Raw genomic sequence first — 10,079 nt, 5'->3', positions numbered from 1 at the left:
GTACGATATCGTGCCGTGCTACGATAAATTATAAATTTTCCAATAGTATCTGTAACTTTAGACCAACAGTCTTTATCCTTGACGTCATAGTGAATCCCTCCTATACAATAGAAAACGAATCTATCGATAGAATCGTTATCGTTAGCCAGTCCATAAGATAGAATGAGATGGCGATGTTCGTTGTCTTGTTCTTTCTCATGTCAATGCTGAACAAAACGATTCTATAAATGTATTTGTATTTGTTAAAGCGAAGGATAAGCCATTTCTTTACATTTTTCCCTTACCCTTATAATTTAATTTAATAATTTCTTGAATTACTGTTTTATAGATTATAATAAACTAAATTTATAATAATTTAAGCTTAAATCTTTTAGAAGTTTAGTTAATGTTGGCTCTTCGAATAAAGAATTTTTCTGTGCCATTTTATTGAAACTTTAGTTTCAAACATCGGTTTAGAGAATTAACAGCGTTTACTTATTTATTTATGAATTTACAGGGTACAGAGGCGTAACACCTTATTCCTCAGGAATGGCAATGTATGGAGTCCATGAAATAGTAATTTCTCGAAATTATTAAATTGAAATATTAAGACATAAATTTAAATGACACTTCAGAATTGACCCCAATCTTCAATTTTTTATTTCCTATAAAAACATTTATAGGAAATAAAAAATTCACTTCTAATTTATTACTGGATATATATATATATATTTTTTTTTAATATTTCGACACAATAATTTGACCTCAACTCGCTATTGTTGTAGTTTTGACCTCTAATATTTTTGATTAATTAAACTACAAATTCGTAAATTATAGGCCAGTTTTAGTTCCAGTATTTTTGACTGCGCGTTGACAGGTCAGTTGGCTAGTAATGAAGCTTTTTTACGTTACAGGCAACCGTGTATAAGTTTATTAACAAACATAATTGTTTACGAACCAAATTGTTAATGTTTTTCATGGTTCTGAAAATTTTTTTTTTAATTATTGTAAAGTACTCAACAGCAATAATAAGACTATACGACTTATGAAGTAAGCACAATGTATGTATGTACGAATATTACATTATTGTAGTAACATGTTTATATTTGTACATTTTGTATCGCATGTTTATATTATTTCTTGCTATTTAAATGCCAATTTTTGTATGTTATTACAACTGATTAATATTATTAGTGAACGCTAAGTTTATTAATAAAAAAAAAAAAATCAAAAATCTTATTAACCTATTTTTAGCTTTAAGTGTTTTGTCACGTTCTTTCCAATTAGGATTGTAGCTTGGAAGAGAGAGAAGGAAGGCTTCAATAGGTAAAGTAGATTTATAAGATTTTTGGTATTTTTTTTTTTATTATATATTGTAGTTGAGAAAACGAAGTGTAGTCAAATATAGAATGTTCACTCTGAAGACGAAAAGTCTGAAGCGACAAAATCTAACAAAACCGCCTACACCTAAATATCATGTATATAAACTACTAGCGACTCGCCTCGGCTTCGTGTGGGTGCAATATTTGTGTAACTTTTAAACTGTTCAACACATTTAGTAAGGCTGGCTTATTTTGGTGTGTGAAAGTATTGCACTAATATTCTCTAAGATTTTAAAATGAACGGCCTATTTAGCTATCTGATATGCGCGCGTTTATAAAGCTTTTCCTGTGTCCCCCACCTCCGCGCCCTACTGTTCTCGCACGGCCAGCGGTAGCGACAACGCAATAATTTTACTGGCTTTCATTTTTATTTCGATATATCTTCTGACCAACTGTATCAATTAATATGCTGTAAAAAGTGAACTTTATCTCCATGAAACTTCCACTTTTTTTATCTTTATTTATTTAGGGACTTTTGTCTTTTTAGGCACGTCAGTCCCATCGTACCTTAATCAATTTTAGGACATCATTTTATATATTTTAACAATCAAAAGTTCACAATTTTACAATCAAATTTAACAATCAAAAACACTACCAAATCAAGTAAAATGAATGAAATAAACTTTCTCTTTGATTTAGCAATTTGTTTTTATAAGAATTTGTAAAGTATACGTCGAACTTGTATCTAAACTTAATCACGTAAAATTTATTTTACTTTTGACATAAACACAATATTTTTGTCGGAGATATTAAACTTAGATATATAGTGTGGCTTTAATAGTAAGGGTAATTTTGCTATATATTTTATTCCTTTCTTTCCCTTCAGGCAGCGCACGCCATATCGTCATAGTCGTAGAATACCGACGGATATTTATATGTAATCTTTGTCAGATCCGTCAGTATTCTACGACTATGACGATATTATACAATTTTTGCCGAAATCGATTACATTCTTTGTGATTAATTATTGAAAATATATATTTGCTAAAATAAGTAGTCTATAAAACAGGGATAATATACCTTTCTGAAAGTGAAAGGATCTCACAAATTTACCTCTTTATATTAATAGATAGAAGATAGAAGAATAGATAAGTTACACATGATATTTAGGTTATACAGTTTAACCAATCTGGATTAGTGGGCGTGGTTTAATTTGTTTAGTCTCAATGATTGGCTAAGAATTTTTTTTTGTTTTATTGTGTACAGCCGTATGTATTTTTTTGTTTTATTGCTACAGACGTGCTATTGTCAGCCATATTTATATTGATTCGATATACTAATATAGCATTGGTAGCAAAGAATGAAGTTTCTATAGTTGACTGCATTTTAAATATACGCCTACATTCTGAAGTTAATTAATTTCCTTTTTTTATTGGTTACGAATTTTAGTTTATAAAGTGATGAAAATAAAATATATTACGAACGATTATTATTTTTTGATTTCAGTTTTTTTTTATCCTTGATAATTAATATCATATCTCTTAGTATAATAAAGTTATATTTCTTTGAATATTTTCCTTTAGTTTGCACTTCTTTACGATTATTTAATGACGTATGTCTATATGTGATGTACTCACATATTCCTATATTTAGCTTTAATATATAAATTGAGATTTAACTGTTTGTAAAATATGGAAATAAATGCAGTACTGTAGGTAAAATTAATTCTTAATCTCGCTCGGTGTACCTTAGTCAAAAAGTCGAACAACCCCACGATAAATTATTATATTTCACCTGCACGATTCTCATTTCCACCTCTATAAACTGTAAATCATGCAATGCGAAAGTCTTATATAAGGAATATTTAAGGAAATTAGATTATTCTGTGAATGTCATTTTTAGTATGCTAGGTTAAATTGAAATTACATATTGACATTAGAGTTCTTTCAACGAACTTTTTCAAAGGAATATGAATCGAAAAATTACAACAATATACCTGCTATGCTCTACATATTTCGACATACATATCCGTCACGTCTATCTCCTATTGGAGTAATCAGAAACAATGGGATACCAAATGCTTCGATTCAAACAGTCCTCCTTCGCTTACTCCACATTCATAAATCTATTCATACACGCGCGCCGGTCACAGGTACTTTTAATTTGACGCTTAATCACTATATCGCTTATTTGATCGACATAGTATGTTTAGATCCTACTGACATTTCCAATCATTCGTACATTAATTCGTAATTCTTCATATATCCTCTCCAAATGGCCAAACCAACGATAGGCACATTCCCTTTTTGATTTTTGTCACTAGGTACCTTACATTTCAGTCCACACTTCTCACTAAATACACTATTTTTTATAATATTTTAATTTAATACTGACTGAAAAAGGAAGAGATTCACCATTAGGTTGTTTTTTTTTTGTTTGTTACCAAATATATATATATATATATATATATATATATATATATATATATATATATATATATATATGAAGGTATATATTGTCATATTTATTCCATTGAAATTTCATCAAAGTGGTGTGGTTTCCTTAGTTTGGTTTTAATAGATCTGTTTCCTCATTAAAGTACCCGACTTTGCCACAATTGGCTTCATGACTTTGGTTATTACAGTACACGTTTCGGACTAATTAGATTCGAAATCATTAGGCTATCAGTATAATTTGTTCTTAACGAATAAAACCAAGAAATGACATACACCGAGTAGCAATATACTTTTAGAAAATTGCACACTTACTAAATTATTCTAGATTTATAGAAAATCTCTCTTAAATATATTAAATAGGGTAGATTCAAGAAATATCACCTATTATACGAGTTTTTATATATAACAACATTTTTTTAAATGGATAATAATGGGATGGTAACCCTGCCGGCTATTGGGTACCAGTGAAGGATGATGGGTGAGAATAGATAGATAGGTAGATAGTAGTCTTTTTTTTATGGTTTGCGGTACTGTATGTAAGGCATCCCGTCCTCGCTATTGGATACGGGTGACGGAATGCCTATACAAGAGGGTACATGGTGGACGCAATTTAGACACAATATTTAAGGAGCATTAGGAAGGTACTACGGCCGTATACTGCAACAAAAAAAAGAGTATGTAGCGGCCCCCGAACTGGCGACCTCTGCTGTCTACTGGGCCCCAGTAGTTAGATTAATTACCCCATAGGGTATTTTAACTCATGGGCTGTTTATATTTAATACAGTATAAAAGATCTTTATTTGTCGCGTGGTTAATTTGTATCATTAATTAGATTTTTTTTAAATTACAATTCTAAATATACATTTAATTGTTTAATTTGTAAAATATAAATATTGTATACATTGTATTATGTATAATTAATAATGACTCTCGTAATAAATATTTCTAGAAGTCTTTTAAAGATATGTATATAAATAGGTACATTACTATATAATTCTTATGATATTACATTACATATTCTCAGGAATATAGTCGCTAAGTAGTTAATATTTTAAATGGCTTGGCAATACATAATGACTTTATTGTAAAATCTGCAGTTTTTAAGGTTACTAATTAAAGAAAATTTAAAAATATAAAATCTTCAATTATGGGCAATTACATTTTAATTTTCTCTCTTAACTATCCCCATAAAGGGGGGCTTTCCCAATAGTGGTCACGTTTGGCAGGCGGCTTGGGAACCCCAATTAGATTTTGGTGTTGTTTTAAGAGGAATACTGCTGCCCATCCCTCGATCATTAAGTTCTCTTAGTAGCATCTTGGAAAGTTTGTGGTGGCCCATTCTATGCCGATAAATGTCATACAATCATACTAATAAAAAGCTGACAGTTTTACAGATTAATTAAATTAATGCAATCTGACACTAAAAGCATAGACAAAACAGGCCGGTTGCAGTCACGTGACCTAAACCTGTCGGGTTTTTCAACTAACTTCAAAAAGAAAAAGGTTTTGTTACCTCATAACTCCGCCAGTTCTTAACCGATTTGAAAATTTCTTTTTTAGTTTAAAAGATATACTGACAGATTGGTCTCACAGAATTTATACCAAAATCGGTTCAGTAGTTTAATTTATATATATATATATATATATATATATATATATATATATATATATATATATATATATATATATATATATATATATATATATATATATATATATATTCATTATATATATATATATATATTTAACAACTTGTTAGCAAGGGAGGGTTTATCTCTGAACGAGATCTCTTCCAACCAACCCAGTGTAGTTAGAGAGAAAATAATTTACTGGTTTTGAAACAACTGAAGTCGGTTTTTCTTTGTGAGACACAATTTTTAATTATTATAGTTTATAAGTCGCCTGGTCCCAACTAATAATACAACGTAATCGCATTGCCAAAAGTCAGCCAATAAAAATTTGAAAGCCCACAACTCAGAACTCCTTAATTTAAGTTGCAATTAGCCTGAGAGTTCTATATTCAGATTTTTTTTAATTAGAATCATAACACCATTTAATAAAGTGACGACAGCGACAGTCCATAGAGGAGAAATAATACTATCACTGATTGTATACGAACAGGTGAAATTTATACTATGTTAATTAAGTAATTAAGATAAAAAATTAAGGCGATACGTATAATTATTATTAACCCTTCTTTGCAGAATGGTGGAAATTTCCATCATAACATTGAATGCCCAAAATTTATATAAAAGAACAAGTTCACTATAAGTTGATCGTGTCTGGATACCTTTTTAATGTTCGTTGTAGAAAAAAAAAAGTTGTTAAATTTAGTTTTCAACCATATTTCTTTTAATTTTGAACATGAATTATATCACTTTGATTTATTTGACCAATAAAAAAATCACGCAAAGGAGGGTTTTTATTTGACTGCAAATAGAAGTCTATTTATATCAAAATGCATTATTGGTTTGCAGTCTGACATTAAGGCATTGAAACTTCTTATCCCGCGGATAAATAAAATCGACTGAGCTATCGAAATACCATCGGAACAATCCATTGACGTGCCACAACTGGATAAGATGTCGTAAGAGGCGGCTAAAGGAGTAAAACACTATAACCAGTAGTAGAAAAGTCGTGTACCCAGTCAGGTTGACTTCCACATGGTTGTTGCAGGAAACCGTCGTGGTGGGCCTACTAACCTATCATCTTTCACTGGTGCCGATAGAGCAGGCGGTGTTACTATTTCATTTTAACCCATTAAAAAAATTGTGTTATTTCTTTTTCATTTTTCTGTCCATAATTCATAGATGGAGGATAAATACTAAATCTGTTATCTATGTCTATGTAATAAACTTAGTAATATTTAATTACTTATAATCTTAAAGCTTAAACCTAGAACATTCAACGTGGGAGATAGAAGAAGAACATTTCATGTGTTCATATGCAACGCAACTATAGTACAGAAAGGCAGTTTTAACAAACGATCCATATTATTTACAAAAACTCGAAACCCGAAAACCTATTACGTAATTACATAGCATATTATGGTATATTTTTTAAATTAAGAATTTAATTTGAAAGAAGAAAATAATAAATTAATTTAGAATTAAAAATTCTTTATTGGTCCTGTTAAAGAATAATACAGATTATATAAGTTAATAAAAAATTAAACAAAGAAGAGAAAATCTTAATAATTCTTGTTATTTGTTCAAGATAAAGAGCCAACAATGGATGGCCTTATCTCTAAATAGCTATCTCTTTGCTATCTGGCAAACTAAGAACGAAGAAGGTATTCCTCTCTATTAAAGTGAGATGAAACTCTCTCAATGGTTAAATTTTGGGTTTGGGCGTTTCTGTGAATAAAAGAAATTGTATTGACATCGTTTCCAACGTTGAATACTGTAAATTTAGTACTAAAATTCTATATGTAACTATTAAAGCTTACATTTTACATTGTGATATACATATGCGATAAACTATTTTAAACTCTACTATAATCACAGCCTTTAAATGTGATAGGTATGAATGCGATCTTTTATAATTTGCCCATGCCTTATTTATTTTACCGTCATGATTATTATAATATGTGCAAGTGTATGGAGGCCCTTAATTGGCCAATGACGATACTGTACACGTCGCGTCTTGCAAAATTTAAAAGTCATCTCTCTCTTTCTTCGTCCACTTCATTACTGAAGGTCGTGCCCTTGAAAGGTGTCTGTTACCTCTCTCATGATATTACTTTATTTCGCACGGTTTTCAGCTTGTCGCAGGGCAGCTGCAACTAATTGAAACAAAAAAGTCATCTAATTTTTTTATTTTTATTATTTATTATCACAAAAATACAGAGTTACAGAAATTATGTTACATTAGCGTTCAGAAACCACGTAGGCCTATATTTTATTTTGCACTCCTATTTTATCGTGACGGTAAAATCGTACGATATCGTACCGTGCTACGGTAAATTACAAAAGCGCCCTCTGGCGAGTAAGTTGTGTAGACATCGTTGTGAATGTATAATATCAAAGAATTCAATGCATATTTTTTTATTGCTCGAATATGAATATAAGCCTTACCATAGTATAAATATACTGTTGAGTTAAATTATAAATATTAGTGTTTAATTTGTAGATACTTGTAATAATAATAATAAATTAAAATTACGCACAATTATTTGTTTTAAACAATTATTTTAATTGTGATAGCACTTTTATGATAACATGAAATTGTCATAAAAGTTTTATAAATTTTGAGCAATAAATAAACGTTATATAAGGTTCAATTTTCAATTTAACTTCACATCATGTCCTTTATGGGAAGGCAGAGGTAACCGCGTAAGGCTTAAACCCGTAAATATATAAGTAATTTGCTTTATTAATATTATAATTTGTCTCATATGCAGGGCTGGCCTTAACGTATCTGACGGCTTGAGGCAATTTTTTTGCAGGTTTTCTCTGACTTTATTAAGCAGGTATATATTTAGATTGAAAATTGGATCTTAAACAGATAAAATTCAACTTAAATATTACCATTACATATATAAGTACCATTGATAAATAAATCTCTTTTAGAGTCTTATTTTACTTAAACCTTAAATATTAGATTAGCAGTTAAAATTTTAAATTTATCATAATTACATTGTTATGCATCTTTTCTGTAATGTATTTTTGCCAATGCTTCGTTTTCAATGCTCCTTTCATTAACTAGGTTCACTTACCTACTAGTTAACTAGTATATTTAACATTTACTATATCCATCAATCTTGATTATTAATATATAGATTATTACGTATGTATATGAAATAAATTATTAAATCAAAGGCAATAATGTATTTTTTGCTAAGATTATAATCAACTTGCATTTATTTTAATTAATACTTGTTTTTGGGTTGGGTTATCTCTGAAAGAGATCTCCCAGCCAATCCAGTGCAGAGAGAGAGTAAATCATTGATTGAGTTATATATTTAAACTTTAATGCACAATTAAAATATATGTATATTTTATTTAACTACGACATCATAATATCAAAGTTCCTTCTAAACCTTTACGGAATTTACTTATAAATTATCTTGAATTGTGTTTAAGATCGCAAATTTAATAGGGTTTTGAAAGAGAAAGAGCAAACTATCAGAGGAAGACTGTACAAAAGTCGTTTGCTATGCCTCTTGCGTTATTTAATTCTTAGAAATACTAAAGGACGCTAGATGGTAACATTACGTGCCATTAATTACATAGTAATAATTTTCATTTCTCTAGTTATTTGATTAAAATTCCGAAGTTGTTTAAAGTAATATATATTTAAGTAATGGACAGAAAATATCACCATAAAAATTCTTATGGTATAAAATAATGGGATTAAATTGATAGGGTTTTATATGAGTGAATATTATATGGAAAGATATTATGTATATTTAATATAAATAAATCATGTAATTATTTATCTATAACGTGTCTTAGTACTAACGATAGCAAAATGAATTAATTATTTGACAGAAATATATATTGGGAACATAGATACATACCTAAATCTATTCATTTGTTTAAATATATCTAAAATTTTGAACTTCATCTCTATTAGATAGACTTCTCAAATATGCCTAGATATATATACTTATATGATAGTTGTTTAATGTATAAACATATGCGAAAACTTACATTTTTTTTTGTTAAATAATCTATTGGCAATTGATAGAAACAAAATAAACTATTTGAAAATGCGATTGTGTGTTTTTTGTTAAATCTTTATACCTAACTTATACCTTACGAAAAGAAGGAATTGTTAATGATGCGGATTATCAGTCCCATCAGGACTATCAGATCGACCTCCCCGTGGTACCCTGGAAACTATAGTGCTGAATTCCAGGTGTATTCATCACGATGGGCTAACTGACCTGCCCTTTCATTCTCACCTATCATGCCCAGCCAACGTGTATACGTTGGCGCAGGAGAGGTTACCATTCCTTAAAAAAAACCTATATCCTACCTGTAGTTTTTTTTCAATGGATGAAAAAGAAATGATGTATCTGCTCATACTAATAGTATACACACACAACACACACACACACACACGCACGCACGCGCGCACTCACGCACGCACGCTCGCACGGACACACGCACGCACTCACGCACGCACGCACGCACACACACACACACACACACGCACACACACACACACACACACACACACACACACACGCACACACACACACACACACACACACACACACACACCTTTTCACATAGTTTTCCCTATTTTTTTTTTGTAAATAAAGTGTACTAAATAGGTAATCGCACTTATAGTCCCCAAGATACAGGTTTGGTCT

This window comes from Galleria mellonella, unplaced genomic scaffold, assembly GCF_026898425.1.
Source record: "Galleria mellonella isolate WM207_F2 unplaced genomic scaffold, CSIRO_AGI_GalMel_v1 utg32, whole genome shotgun sequence".
NCBI classification, from domain to species: Eukaryota; Metazoa; Arthropoda; class Insecta; order Lepidoptera; family Pyralidae; genus Galleria; species Galleria mellonella.
The sequence above is the reverse complement of the archived record's forward strand: the minus strand, read 5'-3'. Positions refer to the sequence as shown.